The following is a 19664-nucleotide window of genomic DNA, read 5'->3' as shown; positions in this document are numbered from 1 at the left end:
ATCTTTTTGTTTGGTTAGAATAACAGAGCAAGTCTCAAGGCAGAAGATGGAAAATGTCTGCTATCAGTTAAATTACTGTTTTATCAGACTTTTGATTTTTTCACTTTAGCTAGTGTACAAGTAGCCTCATCTTTTTAAATAGTACAAGGAGGAGTACAGATCAAAGCCTTAGACAGATGTCATCTCATGCTGGTAGTTTTCCTCTGTATTCTGCACTTGACCTGAGTAAGAGTTACTCTGAAGATCCACAAAAGGACATGGAATATCATGAACAGAATTACAAAATATTTCACACACATAAAATGAAAATGTTCTAAGTGTACTCTTTCTGTATTCAGTTGTAATCACTAAATATGAACCAAAGTTAGAGAAGGGAGAGCAGAAATGGGCTTGGAAAGAACAGCATCATTTTGATTGTGATGCTCCATGAGAAAATTCCACCACACATATACCTTCTGTCATTAGGTGTTTCCATAATTCCATCCACAGTGCTGTTTTTCCCCAACTCTCCAACCACAAAACCATCTTACTCAGGAACAGCATATGCCAGCCTCCCTCCAAATATAATAAAGTGGGAGTTTCTCCTCTTTTCTTACTACATGTAAATGCTCTTGAAGAACTCTCACCTATTCCTCTGTATTCATTTTGCCCCACCAACTTTTTCCGGCCTCAATCAAGGCAGATTTCTTTACTTCCTACCTACTGATATTTTTCACCTGCTTGAAGAAAGCCCTACTCCTATTTATCAATCTGTGTTCTTTCATCTCCCACTCTAGCAGGCACCAGTGGTTCTCCTTGCTTGCTCTAAATCTCCCAGGCTCATTAGTCCTCTTCTCCGCCCTTGATCTTCATCTTCTTCACCTCTGTGATTGTCTTCCATGTGCTTTCTGATATCTGTGACTTTCTGAAAACCTTTTCCCTTAGCACTGCAGTACTTCTGCTTTCTTCTGTGACCATCTCCACATGATCCTCTAACCCTGCAGTATTTCTTGTTATTGCTGTAAACTGCTCACCTTGTACTTTGCTTGCAGGTCTGCCTCCATTGGCTTCTGAGGAATCAGGTTATTTCTTTTGTCCTTTCCTGATCAAGATGCTCTATCTTTCTGCCTTCTGCTCCATGAGTCGTCCTCCTTTGTTTGTTCTTGTACACCTCTCCGACACATTGATCCCAGAGCTTTACTAAGAGATAATTGATTATATCTCCCTCTTCCCATTTGGTGAAATCTAAGCAACCAAACTTCCCTGTCTTTTCTCATCAGCTGTTTTTATCATGTGCAAGGAGGTTATTGTTCTTATAACTACTTCCAAAATTATGAAATTATATTTGGAGAGTGATAGCACTGTATTAAGCTGCCTCCTCTATTAAGTAAGAGGACTAGCATTTTTAAAAAAATTACCCACCACAGTTTCCTCTTCAAGCTCACCAGAAACTTTCTGTAGATAATGGAGAAACATGTTTTACAATTGTATTTCTAATTTCATGTTATATTTGTTCATGCTTTTAGGGTTGTAGCTATTTGGAAAGTACTGCAGAATATGATTTCATTAGGTCATTTCTACTGCCATGGAGAACAAACCTTGCCGTAAGCTTTGGAGACAGACATTTTTGCTATACACACAGTAGTGGTGCAACTTAAGAGCTACCAATGCAATATTGCCCACTCTGTATTTCAGATAGCTTCAACTCATAACTTAGGGCTGAAGGGATGAATCAATCCCCATGTCTGCTCAATACCTTGACCTCTTTCTTTAGACAAAAAAGGCCAGCAATAGGGCTTCTGGAACACAGACACCTATGCACAACCACCTGATTGTCTCCCCACTTAATTTTTTTTTTTATTATTATTATTTTTTTACACTCTGTAACAAGGCCATGACAGTTTACGGAACATAAACTCTTCAAGCTGATATTAACATGACAGAAACACTAACAAGATACAGTGATTCCATGTTTCTGGCTAAAATATTTTTAGTTGAGCTATGTGAAGACACAAACAATAACAAGTACACCCATTCTCAGACAACCTCTTCTACCACCTATGGATGTCAACAAGAGACTTTTCATTGACTTGGAGCAGGTCCTAATTAGTTGGGAACAGCACGTGCATGCTCCAGCACTCAGGGGATGAAATGGTTTGTTAGCAGAGCACATGGTTTTGATTAGTGGTCTAATGAACTAATGCCTCAAATCAACAGGAAATGCAGCATCTGGTCAATGTTTCATTACTTCCTTAAGCCCCAGCCACACCTTACTACCCCCTCCAGCTCTCTTACGCTATATCCCACTACACAAGAATGTTAAGGAAGTAGTTATTTAGAAGAAAAAAGTAGATATTAATGTATTAATTACTACAAGTGAGACACGGGGAAAGAATTGTTGCTGTTTCTGATATTCTGTGAAACAAGTTTCTGCCAACTGAGGCAAAAATCTGAGGTCTTCTCTAGTTTTAACTGTCCAATATTTTCTTCAGCATGTTCTTTAAATAACTGGCCAGAGTTAATGATGTAAAACACATTTATTCATTCATAAACCTATTTGTATCTAGTAGTTGTTGAAATACTCTTTGCTGACATTTACATGCTATAACATATTGAGATGGTTGTATCTGTGGTAAATAATTTTACTTGTTTTTTACAGACCCCCCCCCCAATCCCTACCCAAAATTCTAATTAATAAGGATTCCATATTTCCACACAGCTTGTCAGTTTGATTATTTAAGTACTTATTCAGTGTACTAAAGACCCTAATCACCCCTTCAAAGCATGCAGTTCTATATAAGGCCTGTCTGAAACACATAAGGATCATCATCATCATAATAGCATGGCAGCTGTGCTTCCTATAAGCCAGAAAAGTTGGTCCTGTATACAACAGACACACCTCAGCTACTGTGTGCCATCTGCCTAGTTAGCGGTTAGACAGCCACAGCAGATAGAAGCAGCTGCTCCTGACAATATGAAAAACATCAGTACTTCCTTAAAGGCTTTGGCAATGTGGATAAACAATTTCAGTGAAAAGAATATTTTAAATTGCTGCAAATTTTCGATGCAACTGCTATTATGCATCACACCACAACAAAGTGATTATGCTCAGTAGAATGGATTTGTTCAGCAACTGTAAGAGTGTTGGGTTTTTTTGTTGGTTTTCCGGTTTTGTTTTTTTCACAGTTTTACAGAATACCAGTTAACAAGGCTAAAAGACCATTGTCCTGGACAAATAGGTTTCATGGCACACTACAATAATTTACAGTGCCTTTTTTTTCCTATTTTATTCTTTCAAGTAAAACAATTTTTTACTTTCATGAGTTTATTGTGGACTACACCTTGAGCTATTTATTTAGGTCATTTATGTAAAGACTGGATTTCTGAGAAACCTCAATACTGTGTGTCTGGCCTACAGCAAAATTATTATTTACAATAAAGCGAAGCATTATTATACTGAACTCCTTAGCATCATGGAGGGGGGGGGTGTTTGGAAATGGGGGGAGGCAGGGCAATCCTTGCTCTTGGCAGCCAGGTGTTGCCAAAAGGTGACTTCTACTATGAGTAAACATGTTAAAATCCAACATGTAGAAGGATGACAGGCTATAGAGGATGGATGAATAGATATACACTACACACACAATTCATACCTACATTTTTTTTTCTCTTCTCCCTTGTTATTCCTCATGAATAAACAATAAAGCTCTAGGTATCTGACTCTAGAATGAAGCTGTCCATTCAAACTGGGGGCTCTGTGCCCCCTTTGGAGGTCAGAACCATCCCTTGCCTGGAGCTGGCTGCAGACAGAAGGAGTGGATGATACAACAGCTATCTCTCACCTGCCTAACCATGCATAAGGGAGCAGACATTGCACAGTGTCCCTCACCACCTCCTTCCCGTCTGAGTGGTCATGGTCTGAAGATGGAGTAGCAAATTACTGTAAATAGGCCTCAGCATTGCTGAAGTCAGGCATGGAAAGAGTTAGCAGTACAGGCTCCACCTCAGAAATTGATGAGGAAATGAAACATATTTATTAAAAAAAAATAGAACGCTGTCTGAAAACAGAACACAATTGCTGTTTTATATTTTGTATGTATTAAACTTTCAAGCTATCTGCAATAACTGCGAGGTTTTATATTAATTGTGAACAGATCAGTAATTGGAGGCAAATTAATGAGAAACCTGCTGTCACATTACAGCATACATTTTTAATGGATGTCTTTAAACATTTGGACAAAATATCTATATATTTTTAAATGGTAATTCTTTAACTGGTAAACGTAATTATCTAACTCTAAAGCAAAAAATATAAAAGGACAAAAATGGATTGAATCAAAATATTCTGTCATTGCTATACATAAGCCACCAGAATATCTTTTCAACAAATGAAATTATTCTTTATTTTATGCTTTTAAAAATGCATTAGTGTAATTGCTCTGCAACAAATTACCTTCTGTGCTATAAGCGTGGCTACAACATCCCTTGCATGTACATCAATTGTGCATATTGTCATGATGTTCTGATGATCACCAGGGGTGAGTTCCCCTAACAGCATGTTTATAAGGGCATTCAGTTGAGCAATCTGCAAAATAATTATATTTCAATGGAGATATTACACTGTGGGGAAAAAAAAACACTATTATATGTCAAGTGCTAAATGGAGCAGTTATAGAACCAAGACACATTTATTGGTGCTTTTAATCAAAGCAAATAACTTTTGCAAACTAATAATGGTGGTGTTTTCTTACAATTTTAATTTGATTCCTTAATAACAAAAATACACTTTTCAGCTGGTGCCCAGAACTTAATTTCAGAACAGATAAATACTAGTCTGATAGTGCACTTGGAATGCTAGTCTGAAACTGCACATGTGATAAAGCTACTAGATGTTTAAAGTATCACATGTATACTTTTAAACACCGCTTCCAAAATAGTCACAATACGTGTTATGTTTACTACAGGAAATGCAGGGGGAAAGAAAAAAAAATAATTATTTGGGGCCTGATTGCCTTGGACATGATGTCTCCTTTGTGACAGAGGAACATTAAAAGCAGGATGCCTGAATAGCCACCTTCATCAGAATGCTATGTAATTCCCTATCCTGATGGGAATGGTGACACTGAAAAGGTATCCCAGAGTGCCTGGTTTCATGGCCCTGGAAGCCACTGGCAGTCACTATGAATTAGATCTATTCCAAGGCACCCAGACATCTTATTAAAAAAGTGATGCTTCTGAACAAAAACAAAGTATTTGTTGGGTTTTTTTGTGGGAGTGAGGCAGCAGGAGGGAGATGGGGATACTGGAACAGTCCTTCTAAAGTCCAGTTGCTACTAAAATAACAATAAGCACAAATCTGCTTATTAAATGGTTGCAAGACAAATCTTTCTGACAGGGCCTGCCAAAAATATTAAGTCCCTGATTCTGCAAAGCTGGTTCACGCAGAATCCCACCTTTGCCAACAGAGGAAAGTTTGCACTGATGCAGGAAACAGGATTTTAAACACACGCATCCTTACTGGATTAATACAGTGACAAGTAGTGTAAAGTCTTCTAGACATCACTAGACTTTGCATTTAAATTTTGTAAACCACTAAGGTGTCGCAGGTTTGATTTACACTGTTAAGATTTATGTCTTCTCTTAAAATTACTGTTTTTATGCATTTTATGTATAACAGGTTCACATACCTACTTGTGGTTGCAGTCTTTCAGATGATTTCCAACCATTCTTCCAGACTCTTGAAGGAAATTGCAACATCCTCAGCTCACCAAGTCTTAATATCCATGAAAGCATCTGTGTTGAATGGTTAAATAACCACTGATTTTGTAGTTTATCCCCATGTGCTGCTGCAACTTCCATGATTTTTTTGCTGGAAAGTTGCAGAGAGTTCCTTCTAAATACATTAGCCAATATTCTACCTAATGTAAGTACTATTTTCTCTAATATTATATAGAAACGATTTGTATGAAAACATTACAAAATGTTAGTAACATCACAGACTTTGTTGCGTTGCTTCTGAAGATCTATCTTGCCAAACCTGCTTCCTGGCAAAATGCAAAACATACAGACCTGAAACATGTGCGGGCCAGATGACTGCACTTCAGCACCCTGGAGGACAGACCAACCTCTACCCTACCTCCAGGATCCAAGCTTGAGTTACACTGTGAAAGACCTCCATCTTGTAAAATACACTGTGATCCGCCTGCTTAGAACACAGGTTCATTATGAATAAAAACTTTGGTGTTCTGCTCTTTTCACCCAGTCTCCTTTGACTAAAAAGTCCTACTTCACACTTTGGTCCTGTTATTATTGACCTCAGTACCGGGGAAGATAGTGGAACAGTTCGTCTTGAGTGCGCTCACACGGCATGTGCAGGGCAAGCAGGGGATCAGGCCCAGCCAGCCTGGGTTCATGAAAGGCAGCTCCTGCTTGACCAACCTGATCTCCTTCTATGACCAGGTGACCCACCTAGTGGATGAGGGAAAGGCTGTGGATGTTGTCTACCTGGACTTCAGCAAGGCCTATCAGCACTGTCTCTCATGGCATACTCCTTGAGAAGCTGGCGTCCCATGGCCTAGACAAGCGTACTCTTGGCTAGGTGAAAAACTGGCTGGATGGACGAGCCCAGAGGGTTGTGGTGAATGGGGTGAAATCCAGCTGGTGGCAGGTCACAAGTGGTGTTCCCCAGGGCTCGGTGTTGGGCCCTGTTCTGTTTAATATCTTTATCAATGATCTGGATGAAGGAATTGAGGGCACCCTCAGCAAGTTTGCAGATGACACCAAGTTGGGAGGGAGGGTTGATCTGCTCAAGGGTAGGAAGGCTCTACAGAGGGATCTGGACAGGCTGGATCGATGGGCCAAGGCTAATTGTATGAAGTTCAACAAGGCCAAGTGCCGGGTCCTGCACTTGGGTCACAACAACCCCATGCAGCGCTACACAGGCTTGGGGAAAAGTGGCTGGAAAACTGCCCAGCAGAGAAGGACCTGGGGGGGCTGGTCGACAGCCGGCTGAATATGAGCCAGCAGTGTGCCCAGGTGGCCAAGAAGGCCAACGGCATCCTGACCTGCATCAGAAATAGTGTGGCCAGCAGGAACACAGAAGTGATCGTTCCCCTGTACTCGGCACTGGTGAGGCCGCACCTCGAGTACTGTGTTCAGTTTTGGGCCCCTCACTACAGGAAAGACATTGAGGTGCTGGAGCATGTCCAGAGAAGGGCAACCAAGTTGTTGAGAGACCTGGAGGACAAGTCTTATGAGGAGCGGCTGAGGGAACTGGGGCTGTTTAGTCTGGAGAAAAGGAGGATCAGGGGAGACCTTATCGCTCTCTGCAACTACCTGAAAGGAGGTTGCAGTGAGGTGGGTGGGTGCTGGTCTCTTCTGTCAGGTGGCTGGAGACAGGACGAGAGGAAATGGCCTCAAGTTGCAGCAAGGGAGGTTTAGGTTGGATATTAGGAAAAACTTCTTTACTGAAAGGGTTGTCAGGTATTGGCACAGGCTGCCCAGGGAAGTGGTTGAATCACCATCCCTGGAGGTATTCAAAAAGTGAGTAGACGGGGTACTCCAGAACATGGTTTAGTGCACATGGTTGATGGTTGCACTTGATGATCTTGAAGGTCTTTTCCAGCCTAAATGATTCTATGATTATGACAAGGGATTTGGGGTTTTTTTTAGACCATAATTTTATCTAGCAGAGATGCAGATCTGTGCTCAGCAAGTCAGACTGCTGACAATAGTTTTGCTTTCTTCATTACCCTTGCAGAGAGGCATGTGAACCTTGTATGAATTTGCAGTGAGCAGGATGAAAATAACTCTTTTTTGGTATGCTTGTCTTGAATCATGCCTCTCTCCCTAAGCTCTAACAATAGACATATAGAAGTTTGAGAACCTGAGATACAGAATTTTATGGAGATTTGTCTTAGATTGGAACTCAGGGAGTTCCCTCAAAGGAGAAAACAGCTATAGAACAAAAAAAATGGGGTAAAAATCCCTAAACTTCACTTTGTCAGTATACTGTTTACAGGGTAACATGGCTTAAGCACTGTGCAATGTACAGCACTGACTGGATTTATAGCCTGTTTCCTACCAGTATGAAAAGAATTATTTTGGTGGCCTATATCCAAAGACAAAGCAGTGGATCACTGTTCATATTACTCAGTGATTGCATAAAATTTGGCATCACTGAAACAATTGCTGCTCTGAAAAGGTTGAGCTCTGGGCTATTACGAAGACTAAATTAACTCTCATCACTGGAGTGAATGATCCATTCACACCAAGGTCAAAAATCACTAGCTGAGCAGCATAGGATAGATGACACTATAGCTGACTGATCTGCAGTTGTGTATGGATAAGACTTTATATTTATTATTCTCTCAGACAACCTGAATTTTACCAAAAACATTAAATTAGCCATTTACTGTAAAAATTAAAAATCTCTGTGGAAAATAGTAAAATCCAACCTATACACCTTCCCCCCTTTCCTACTTGGGTTCAGACAAAAGTACGAGCCCTGTGTGTGAGTAACTGAAGCTGCTGAAGCAGGAATGAAGGTTCAGGAGGGAAAAGAAGTGAGACTTTTCTTGGTTTCCTCTTGCAATCTCTTAAACTAGTCTATAGATCAGACACTTGAGTGCACTGGCAAGACAGGAGAATATGGAATAAAGGAGGCTAGCAGGTGCTTAAGAGAAACAGAGACTCGGGTCTCCCAAAGAATACAAACTCATTTTTCTGGAGAAAGAAGGGCTTTCTTTTTATTAATTCTTCTGTCCTTTTCTATCCCCAAATTGATTGATCAAATATGAAATCTCCATGTGGTAGGATAGTCCGCTACTGTTTTTTCTGAATGGCAATTAATAGTTAACAGAGAAAACTTCTTGCAGAACAAAACCTTTTTTTTTTTTTAATTGCCACCTGAAAAGATCAAATCTTTTAACTTTTAAGTCAATATTAACTTCTGCAACCATCTGCACTGTTCTAAGTTAAGTTCTGATCCTCCATGGCTCACATTCTCTAGGCAGCCCATATTTCAGATTGCACATTGCTGTGTGATTGTGGAGCATCCTGTTATTGGTGACAGTGGCTGAACTACAGGAAGACAGCATGGTATGTTCTGGGATATACAGTCCAGCAGACACACAGATCCCACTGTGGAGGAGATGGAAATAAAAATAACTAACTATACTTTCCAGTATAGGCCTGGGGGTACCAACAGCATGAGCTGCGGAGCTACCTGATCACTGGGACCTCTGCCTCACGCCACTCCACATGAAGTGAAATGTAGCTGCTATTTTTGATCCAACATTATATGGTTGGATTTACTTTTCCTGACAGGAAGTTTACCCAAAACATCATTTTCCCACAGAAAATGTTAATGTCTTTTTTTTTCCCATTAAAAAAAAAAGTTTTTGACTAATTATTTTTGATTGCCCCAAATCTTCCTGCTCCTCTCAGGAGCCTAGGCAGCATGTCAGGCAATTCTGCCTAATCCTCAGTACACACTTGTTCTGGCTCCTAAACCTAGGTGGATTTGGTTATGCTGGCTCCTCAAACTTACCAAGTTATTTAATGTCTAGTGTGTGAGGACACTTTCCATTAGAAAGATGAGTCTTTACATTCTGAGGTTACTAAACTAGCTTCCACAACCTATCTTCCCATCACCTTTGTATACAATTACACTGCAGTGAGCCTCAGGGGGAGAGAGAAAAGAATGCAGGCAAGAGCCATGCTTTGTACAACTAGCAAACAATTCTGGGATAACAGGATGGACAGCAAAGATTCATATTTTCTCTTGAGTTCCCCTCAATGCCGTCTAAGTGGCTGTGACTTCAGGATTGATGGAGCTCCTCCTATTAGAAGTAGCAGATCCTGTGGTCCAGACAGGGAGTCTAAGGTTTCTAGAATTACTTGCTTTGTATCTAATTCAGCAGAGCATTAGGCAAGAAAATACACCACTCAGTAATCTGACCTGTACTTTGCAAAACACAGGGCTTTGAAAAGTATACATAACTGCTGTTCGTGCTGCCAGATTCTTAACCTCATTGAATTTTAGGCAACATTGTCAAATAACTTCAGTACTTTGCAATCTGTTGCTAGACATTGAAGAAAGCTGCAGTTAGAATAATTTTCATTTGGCTAAGCACAGCAATTATAGAACACAATCATCTAGGATGAAAAGTTTCCCCATTTTGAACCATTTCCCTCAAGAAAGATTTTCAGTAAAACTACTGCAGAGAAGAAGCAGCATCACGGAGGAGTGAGACTCCCAGCTTCCACAGAGATTGCAAAGTCCACCTGGTAAAGCCCGAGTAAGGAAAATTAGGATAGCACTTTTTAGAAATATTACAGTTGTAGTGTTAGAAATAGTTAGAAATATTAGTTGTTACTGAAAGGACCAAATCAGCCTGAGGGTAATGACAAACGAAACCAAAACGAAAACAAGTGAACAGAGCCAAACAGAGCCAAGTCATTCTTCCACTTCCTATACTGCAATCTTTCTATATAGTTTTACTGTCTAAACAGGTGCTTAGATCGTCAGAGGAAAGATGCTGTAAAATTGAAAGTAATTCCATTGTTTTAAGATCCTCTGTGTTTCCAAAGTGTGCATAAACCTTAAGTACTAATCTGCAAAACAGCTCTGGGAACTAGAACAACTCCTGTTTTGCTGCAATACAAGTAAGTTGAACTATTTCAGCACAAAGGCACAGCTGGCCAGTCTTCAAAATAAGAAATAGTTGCTTCTGTCTCTACTGCACATCTGAAGTGTGTATATAACAAAATCATTCTGTTGGTAAACGGTTCACCAGTAAGGACATATTTTCTCCAGATGGATTCATATTATTTTAATCACAATATTTACCAGCTCATTTCTGCAAAACATTATTGGTCTGTCAATTTCTAAATAAGAAGTTCCTTGAAAATTCCATTGTCTTGATAAGATATTAAGGTTAGCTACAGGATTTGAAATTAACTCATTGCACTGGTGACATCAGACTTGTAATTAGAAATGGAGTGCTTGTTTCCAAGAAAGACTAGTCCAACATTAAGAGCTCTGGCTCAGGACTTGGGAGATTTTCTCTCTCATAAAAGTTCTGCAGGTGACCTTTGAGGAATCAGAGAACTTTTTAGTTCTCAGCTGTAAAATAGAGATAATAACACTTTCCTATCCACAGGAGCTCTTATGAGGGTAAGTAAATATATTTCTTATATTTAGAAAGAGTAGGAGATAATCGAGATATACGGTAGGAAGGTTTTTCCTATGGAAATCAATAAGGAGTTTGTGTAAAATTCAATAGATAGTTTCTGTTCAAACACTTGGGGCGCCAAGAGTTGCATTCAAATAAAATCATATGATAGACTCCCATTCAGTTTTCTGCCCTAACCAGATCTCAGCCATTGTCTCACCAGCCTTTGGAAAGTGCCCTGACTACTGAGACATCCTTAAATTCCACTTTACTGTTACCCCATGCTGTATAAAATATTTAAATACTCAGTGACCTGATCCTTGTGCCCTAAATCAAAGTGAAATTCTCACCCTAATATGAAAAACAAAGATTTCATTTTGGCCCAACCTAAATCAATTTTTGATCTATTCTCTAAACCTCATATTCATTATTTCTGAGTTTAACTTACTTTTTTGGCAGAGAAACACATGACTTTCTAATATAGACACATAATGACTGTTTACAACATTTTAAATATTTGTTTAGCATTGTTTCAGCAAGCATCTTTTTCCAGAAATTAATATAGCTGAATATTTTCAGAGAGTAAGCACCAGGGGACTCCAACAGAGGCAAAGCAAATGAAATTAATAAGTGAGCAAATATTTTTTGCCACATATCCACTGGCGATATTTAGCTTTCACCACTTACTAAGATTTGTTCTCTACAACTATTTAACAATCAGTTAGACTTCTAATCAGAATGGGAATTCTCTGGAACAAGAATCTAATATAGTTAACACATGAAAATCCAACCACTTAGGACTTCTCTTTTTGAAATGGTTCCATACTGTTTATTATCTTACTTTTGATCTTGTCTTTACCAACTCCAGCCATGGGTTCTTGCTGTGACCAAGCAAGAGAAAGAAGACGAGAGAAACAAAAAGCAATCTTTTTTCTTTTTTTCTCTCTCTTTTTTTTTTAATAATAAAATGTAGAATTTGTAGGTGGAAAGACAAAAATTGCCCATGGAACTGGTCTGGGAAGTTCTGCATAATAAGAGCCTGTAGACAAGAATCCTGAAGAAACTGCAGGTAACAGCATAAGAACCCACTATAGACAAAAAAAAAAGAATTGAATGTTTTCTAGCCGAACCTATGATATTAAAAGTAAATCCAGCAAACAATTTTAATATTATCCTGTATTTCCTTTAAATGCATTAAATTTTGGATCTACATACATAAATTGAAATGTTTGGTTTGGGCTGGAGGTAGTAGAGCTGAGAAATGTAAACTAGACATTATGATGCCGAGTTTCCAAAAGGTAAAGACTAGCTGACGGTGTCATTCTGTTGTTACTTAGAGAAAAGGTGAAGATGTCATATAGACATAATTAATGATACTGAATTTAGAATTTGTTTAAAACTGAATATTTAAATTTGCACAAATATTCATCATTACATTTTGAGGCTACTCAAAGAGAATGCAAAACAGATTAACACAAAGCACATTACTCTCCAAAGTACACTCCACTGAAGAATAAATATGTAAATACAAATTATACTGCAAGCTATTAGTAACAGCCTTAAATTATGGCGATACCTGCTCACATATACAAATAATGAGGGATGCTGAAGTTGGACTGTATCTTTCATCTACATAGACTTACTACTTCTCAATGTTTGAATAATCGCCAATGGTACCTTTAAGTTAATATAAGTACCCAATCCATGCAGAAATTTTTAAGATGGGAAAGGATGAGGATTACTACCCTCTACACTTGTTTCTTCTATGTTTAGCAGTTCTTTCACTGCCTAATCATTCATATTCCCAAAACACTGTGGGGTTTTAGTAGTTCAGTTTTATAAATAGTGTGAGTACAGAGGCATCTAGCAGATTCTGAATTATTGACATGTGTCCAGAGCACCTCCCATTCCTATAAGCCATCCTTGGAACTCAAGTGGGATCAAAATCAAAGTGAAGACAGTTCAAGTCTTACAAAACCAATAAACCTTAAGTTTATTACAGACCTGAGTTACAGCCATCTGAAATCAGTGGAAAAGTACTTCTGTCTGCACGTACAGTATTTAGCATACTTTGCTCAGTAACATTAGGAAACAGAGGAAGACATTTTACCATTTGACCTTCCCTTTTCCAACAGTATGCATGAAAAAAGGAAATATGCATATTTTCTTAAAAATTTGGAACAACAAGGAAATAAACCCTTACACATCATCTTCTAGGGTGTCTTGAGATTTTCAGCAGAGGAGCACCTACTCAATAGTGTCCAAGAAAGACTCGTAACTTTGCAGGTTGTTTGATCTCCACAGATTTCTGTGAAATGCCAGAAAGGATGAAGTAGCCTTTTAAGCCTAGTAAGGAGTTAGTTAACATTCATCACTGTCTGCATCCACCTTTTCTACTGCCATTTCTCCTACTGCTTTAGCTACACTGTTCTGTTTATCTTGCAGCTCCTCTGTACAGTTGAAGAATGAAAAAGTCCTCCAATGTGTTATTCACCATTCCTGACAAACTTTGCCTTAGAAATAAGGCACAAACAAGTCAGGAATAAAGGTACCCAAAATTCTGGAAAACCAGAACATAAAGACTATTGTGTTCGTAATTGCTGGGTTCTGAATTATAAGAAGGTTTAATTTCTTAAGCTTCAGCTGTTTTCAGATGCTTAACCATTGATTCAAAAGCAACACACATCCCAGGTCCATAGTGCTTTCACAGGTCTTCATTTCTTATGCAACAGACAGTTGTGAACAAAAAGACAGAAGCAATGAAGGAGTAAGCAGGCAAGTGAATGCATCTTGGAGTTTGACTTCTGAATCTCACGCGAAAGCCAGCTGGGTAATTTGCTGGTTACCAAAGAAAAAATAAACTCAGAAGAATATTTTCAGAAGTACTTCGAGATTTGGGACGTCAATCCTGTAACACTTGTTTCCCCAATTTTTGAACTCCTTTGAGTTCAAAAACCCTCTAATGAAGGGAATTTAACAAGCTACAGGCTCCTACATAATGCAGAGTACTCAGAACAGGAGAGATTATTTCAAGTAGCAAAACACCGTTCATTAGCAAAATGATCACATTTGCAGATCTTCTGAACTCTATTTCCATGTGTTCAACATTTATTTGTTTCCATGGAGTTTTCATCCAATCTTTAATACTTGTCTATAAAATTTAAAAAATAAACAAACAGCTCCTACAACATTCTAAGCAAAGCCTGAGGCAAGTGAAAATGGAAGGAAGGTTTCCAACTCATCAGCAGGTGAATATTTATAAATATGTATGGTATACAAATGCAACAATATCAGTTTCAAAATTTGAAACCTACTGATGCTGAAATTTAATCTAAGAGGATTTATATTCTTTGTTCTTTGTGCTAGAATTCTGTTTGTTATAGGGAAAGAATGCTGCCTACACTTCATGGTTTTGATTTTTTTGTTTGTTTTCAAAGTTTAAAACACATTTCAAAAGTATTAAAAATCTGGAACCATGAACCAGTTCACTTCCTATACAATGCCTTTTCAGTAGCATTAATTGATGAGAGGGCTGGAATTAACAAAAAAGAATGAACTAAATTTTAAACCTGTGGTAAGCAGGCGTATCCCTCTTACAGTCATAAAATGCATTCCTGCTTTCTCTGGGGATGAATTTGTCTCAGAGAAATTCAGTTGGGGTAAATGTTTGATACTTAGGGAAACTGAAAGCAAAATTATACATTACTTCCCTGCTTTAATATAAGCAACAAGTCCAAACCCCCCTGCATCTTTTAATGGAATTGCTCAACTAGCAATATTAATGCAAAATACAAAGCTCTTGCTTAAACATATTCTCTGGAAAAATCGCCTGGAATATGTATTCAGTACACAATGTTGCAGTACTGCTACGTTAAGTAACTTACTGTGTGGGTACTCTACTCCAATATAAAGTGACTTTATTCCTGAGAAATTACTCCACTATGAAAACAACCATAGTAGACACCTGAACAAGAAGTATAACTACAATTATAAGTATCTCCCACATGTAAATCAGTGGATTAGAATGTAAAAGCCCACCTGACATTCAGAAACATGGTTTTGTTTTGGGACTAAGGATTCACTGAATTCACAACTTCAAGTAAATCTGGAGTATCCCAAATTTCCATTAACCAAAAACAATTAGCTGCAATACTCCTGTGTACTGTCACTGCAATTCTGCTGCAAAATCATTACAGTACAAAATACTAAAACTAATAGAACATATGTAGAAATAAGCTTTACAAAAGATTTGGGTTCTGTTGACAGTGAGTTCAAGCTTAGATCAACTTGTATTTAAATAAACTGAACAATGGTTTGTTCATTTAAAAATAAATAAATAAGTTAAAATCAGGAATATCTCTTGCTTCCTAATCTTGTCAGACACCCTGTTTCATCAGAGCAGAGGGAGCTTTTTCTATTCTTCCACAACAATACCTTCACCTTTGAGGTAACTGTGCACTCATGGACATTAAAATAAATTTTGTCCTCTCCTGGAGACTGAATGGCTTGTGTACAACTGCAATTACCTCTGAGGAAAAGCTGGTGAAAAGAGAAATCTGTGATGACCACTGAAAGGGACTCCTGTCATTCCAAAGAAATACAAGTGAAGCTGGAAGCCAGATTAGTGACTTAGTCATAAACTATAAGTCAATAGACAGGATTCTGTTATAATCCATCCAAGGCCAGGTTTTCATAGCTCTTATGTTATAAAATAGGACTGCTGCAAAGGTTATTCTTCTAGGGGATTATTAAATGGCCATTTTGAAACCTCCTTTCTTTAGCTAAGGAAAATAGAGGAAAACAAGAGACAGTTGTATAATTTCCTGAAAGACACTATGAGAAACTTATCCCCACCAGAAACCATGTTATCCATCTGAATCCATAATAATGTGCATTTAGGTTTGGAACTTCTCCAACTTCAAATTGATTTGCCAAATTTCATAAAAAAATAGTGAAAAAACCACTTTGTTTCCTCTTTGACAACCTCTGAAACACATTTCCGCCTCGGGCACTTTTTACAGCCATGCATAACAATTCCAAATAGAAAAAATGACAGATCCCATACTCCAGCAGTGCCAGTAAATACCATTGCAATAATGTTATCATTCACTGTCAGATACTGAAAAGGTACAAATTGAGGCAGACAGTATGACACTGTGGGTGCACACGGTACTATGTGAGGCTTTTTCTTCTCACTACTCTTCATTGCTTACTTGTGCAGACACCACTAATGCATTTCCATCCAAAGGAGGGTTATGATAAAGAAATACTAGTGCTTATTTTGCAAGGTGAGTTAAACTAAGTCTGAAGTCTAAGCTTGTAAGATTGTATAGTTCACATACAGAATAATTTCAGGTTGTTTCTTAGGCTACTTGAAAACAGAGTTCATAGGTTCAGAATACTTGAGCAAAAACCCAAATCGCATGTTTCAAAGTTCCTTCCTCAACCATTCACTCTGCATATGTGCTAAGCATGAGGCACACCCAGAGCCTGTTCTGTGTCCAAGCCTGTTCTATTTATGAGATATTCCCATACCTCTGTGGTGTTTCCTGATCCTGTCCATTCAAGAACTGAGCTGCAGGCCTGGGAACGAAGCCAGACACTTTCTTGTGGCAACACATGGTAGTAGCATGCCTGTAAAACTGAACGCTCTCTGGTCACTTAAAGCCTTTTTTTCCTACTGCACAATCCTCAGGAAGTCTACTTTGTTTTTTCCCCTGTATCTCGGCTTACATCTGTATTACTTTGTTGCTGATAAGCCATGTTTCTGCAGCTTTAGTGCTCTAAACATCTAAGAGCTCATCTAAAGCTTGCTTAACTAGGTTTGCACTGTCATACAGGCACTGATTGTGTTTATTTCTTTGAAAGGTGCTATAAGATTTGCAGATGAAAAGCGTAGTCAGAGCATTAACTTGATTTCCTCAGTTTGTCCAATCAAAATGATCAGTTCTGCCCTGAAAATTGAACTTCAAAGATATGTCCCTTCCACAAGATTTTTGCACTTTAAGTCAGTGTTAGTGTAAACATGCTACAGTTCTAATCGTACATTTACAAACTTGTGGGAATCCTTCAACAGTCAGGCCATCTCTCCAGGGTCCCACTTTATACCTATGTGCCTCTGGTCAATGCTACCACCTGCGACTCAGGAGAATTGCTGCCCAGTGCCAATGGTCATGGGAAGCAGGGTTCTACACCTGCTGACCCCCAGTCACCATGAAATCACCCTTAACATCATAAAACTTAGAGAGTAATGTATTTGCAGTTAGAGAAGTATACAGCAATTTACGAAGATTTTAGATATGTTCTATTTTTTCTACTACCCAGCTAAAAACCTATTGCATTTTAGAAACTCAAAGAATTTTACACATTCAAACCTTGCGTGGATGTCTATTCAAACTCAAACATCCCCCTCTGCTCCAAGGACTTCCTGTGGTTCCTATAGTCTTAATCTGGATGCTGAAGGAAATACTGGCTCCCCTCACCTTATTTTTAGAAGCGTTAATGTCCTTTAGATAAGGTGAAGCAGAGCCTTTTTGTATTCAAGAGGTAAACAGAAATGTGTTAACAAGTACCCCAACACTTTGCTTAATTATTAAATCCTATGCAACATATGAAGTAAACATATTAAATCCAGCTGTTGGAAGGAGGCAGGAAGGTATTCAACTCACATTTCATCACCTCTCCAAACTTGGGTTTCATATACAGACAAACCTACTTTGCACAAACCAATGAGCAAGAACAATGTATGCAATTGTGTCTTGATCTGGACACAGTGACACCCAGAAAACTTTGACATGAGCATAGCTCTACTTGAGTTTTGAGGTGTAGTATGACACGGACCCAAGGGAACTTGACAGTGCTTCTTATTGCTGACCCTTAGATTGAAATAAGAAACAAATTCTTATGGACAGAGAATTGTCCTAGGAAGAGCAACCAAGCTTTACATGCAAAAATGGTGTAAGACAACAATTAAACACACATTACTTGTCTGTGAAAGGAGTAACACTTTCTGTACTGACCTTCATCTCTCTTCCTGCTGTGCCTTCCCCTAAAATGCCTGTGGAGGTCAGTAATGCATAAAGCTGATAGGGGATTGCGAGTATCAGGTCCATGCAATGTACTGATGATGGATTCTTTCCTCTACAAATAAACAAAGGTTTGCTGTCAACTTTTCACAGGAAACTGCTGGAGTCATCAACCATACTGCTATAAACAAATGTATAAGTATATACATATTTAGACATACACACATACTCTCTTTTTCACACACATACTTTCAAAATCATGAAGCCTGCATATTAATATGAACGCAAGACAAAGTAGGTGATCTCTGACCTGGACAGCTTGCTACGCAGTCTAATAACAGATGTGGCAGACAAGTGGGAGTATTTCAAATACAGTAATGGATAAGAGGAAGATAGGTTTACAGAATTACGAACCTTAAGTGACTTGGTTTAAACAAATCTATGTTTTGGGGTTCCAAGTGTATTTTTTGTTTGTTCATTTAATTAGAGGTTAATTGCTGTATATAGCCCTATGGAAATGAATTTTTAGGAGCTACTTGAATTAGACAAGATATTTGAGGGAAATTTGAGAAAGTTATTCCTCTTTTGAATAATTTTTTTCTCTCTTCTTATTCAAGTAGCCAACCATTATCCTCAGTGTGTCACCCACTTAGGTAAGTGGATTTGTTTCTTTTTATAAATCAGCAGATGTATTCATATCAGTTAGAACACAGTATTGAAATAGTACTGATTAATTGCCCGTCCTGTCTACTAAATATGAAGAAAAGCATTCTTTTATCCACTTTGCTGCTTAACAGTGCAGTGAATGAGACCATTGCTGAACAAACCAGTCAAACAAGCTTTTCCCAGGTAGATAACAGAGCAAACCAATTTATATATTTGGCACTGGAGGACAGATGTAAGGCAGCACCAAAAACTGAGAGCCGTAGCCATAATACAAATGAATACCATTTTATGCTGGTTTATTATAAACAAAATATTAAACACCGCCTTTGTCCTCCAAGTGTACATATATAATTTTATTTCCTCGGTCTGGCATACAAAAGCGCCTGGATTAGGCTGTAAAAATTATCTATATGCAACTTGAACAGGCAAGTCTTGTTCTCAGTTATTTTTGGTCATGATTGGATGGTCATTAGGTGCACAAATGCATAAGCTTTTTGTATGTGCAAAGGGATAAAAGTAAGTTTACAGCAGGTAGAGTCTATTACATGAATGTTAATAAATATAGTCAAAAACTATGCATGGATGTTTAAGCTTATCTTCATCAGGAGAAAATTATGCTGTAATATATCGAGTTAGTTAGCTAAGTTGATGTAAAAATCTAGTTAGAAACAATTCATTTTACAGTCAGTGGAGATCTAGTTAAGAGTCAGCAGTGCATAGCATGTAACTCGTCCTGTCCTAAAGGGCATATCTAAATAGGTCAGATGAACTGCATACGGAAAGTCCTCATTTCTCTCCATTGACTGCAAACACAGCCTAC

The sequence above is a fragment of the Haliaeetus leucocephalus genome, unplaced genomic scaffold (assembly GCF_000737465.1).
Source record: "Haliaeetus leucocephalus isolate CR32 unplaced genomic scaffold, Haliaeetus_leucocephalus-4.0 Scaffold1, whole genome shotgun sequence".
Taxonomy (NCBI): Eukaryota; Metazoa; Chordata; class Aves; order Accipitriformes; family Accipitridae; genus Haliaeetus; species Haliaeetus leucocephalus.
Note: the sequence above shows the minus strand (reverse complement) of the source record.